The sequence below is a fragment of the Magnolia sinica genome, chromosome 5, assembly GCF_029962835.1.
Source record: "Magnolia sinica isolate HGM2019 chromosome 5, MsV1, whole genome shotgun sequence".
Taxonomy (NCBI): domain Eukaryota; kingdom Viridiplantae; phylum Streptophyta; class Magnoliopsida; order Magnoliales; family Magnoliaceae; genus Magnolia; species Magnolia sinica.
In genome coordinates, this window is record NC_080577.1 from 70,795,178 (window position 1) to 70,796,890 (window position 1,713).

The following is a 1,713-nucleotide window of genomic DNA, read 5'->3' on the forward strand; positions in this document are numbered from 1 at the left end:
AAATCTACGGTGCATCAAGCCATCCGAAAAAGTGGTGAATGATCATTAAAAGCTTTTTTTATGCTTTTTTTTTATCAAGTTAATTTTTGTATTGTCCCTTCAGCTAGTTCTGTTTCACCTTATCAACAGTACGGATCTGCTCCCAACGGGCCTTGGGATGTTTTTAATGGTTAGCATTCAATCATCACTGTTTATTGTGGTGTGGCCCACCTAAGATTTGGATATGCTTAATGTTTGGGACACGATCTGAAAATGGACTGTAAAAACGGATGGTCAATGTGGATACAGAACATATCATAAAGGTGGGCACGGATGGTTAGAGTGGACATAGAACGTATCATAAAGGTGGGCCCTATAGTTACCTGGATGCTCCCGAACTATACTTTCCAAGACTAAACCACTATGTATGGACACAGTACTTAGAGACGAAAATACTCTTGCTTTCATGGTGGCACAGTGGTATCCACGATGCCAATGTGGACTCCATGGATATCACGATGGCACCATCCACTAGTAGAAAAAAGCCAAAAGCTATAGCTAAAGACATATGGCTACAAATTATAACCATAGCAAGGCCGTAGTCATTGCTTCATTAGATTCGTAGTCATTAGTTATATGGCAATGGATCTAATCCATAGCCATTTCTTCTGTATCTTATTATCTCTAATTGAATGCGAAAGAAATAGTGTAATCTGATCTCGACCACTCGTGCTTATGCTGGAGGATTCGAATTAGTTGCTGAAGAGATTCGCAGAGCCCACCACCCACCGCATATGTAGAAAAAGAGGGAGCCGGGAAGGAAGAACAACTGTTTGACTTTGGCACATGAGGTGGCGGGTTTGGCTAGGTAACATAATAGAAATGTATCAGACTGCAAATCCTGGAATGATAGTTCGACCCCGTCCTTGCCCTTGGGGAGTGGTGAGCAGCACAGAACGTCGAATCAATCATATATCCACCAGTTATATCAGGAAGTGACGAGCGCATCAGTTAGTTCATAGACAAGTCACTTTGATTCAACGTACCTTAGCCACAACTATTTCCTTTAATCCGCCATCTCATGCTCTTTCATAGTTCCAGTTTCTAACCGCTAGGGGAACGAGGAGAGCATGAGGGCTAAAATGGATAGAATCACAGGGATCTATAGATGAGGGGGATAGCAAAGATTATATACTCTCTTTTTAAAATAGGATTGCTAAGCGGCTTGGTAAGAATGAAGTATATCCAGAGGTAGAGTAGAGTAGTGTTGGATAACCATTACAACTACGGATAATTGAGTGAGCCTAACATGAAATTGAGTGAGCTTTAAATGAAATTAAACGAGCCTAATATGAAATTGAGTGAGGCTAACATGAAATTGACCGAGCAACAAATGAAATTAAACGAGCATCACAGGAAATTGAGCAAGCCTAACATGAAATTGAGCGAGCTTCAAATGAAATCGAACGAACCTAATATGAAATTGAGCGAGGCTAACATGAAATTGAAAGAGCCTAACATGAAATTCAACGAGCCTCAAATGAAATTGAGCAAGCTTCACATGAAATTCAATGAGCCTAACATGAAATTCAACTAGCCTTAAATGAAATTGAGTGAGCCTAACATGAAATTCAATGAGCTTCAAATGAAATTGAGCGAGCTTCACATGAAATTGAGCAACCCTAACATGAAATTGAGTGACCCTAACGTGAAATTCAATGAGCCTCAAATGAA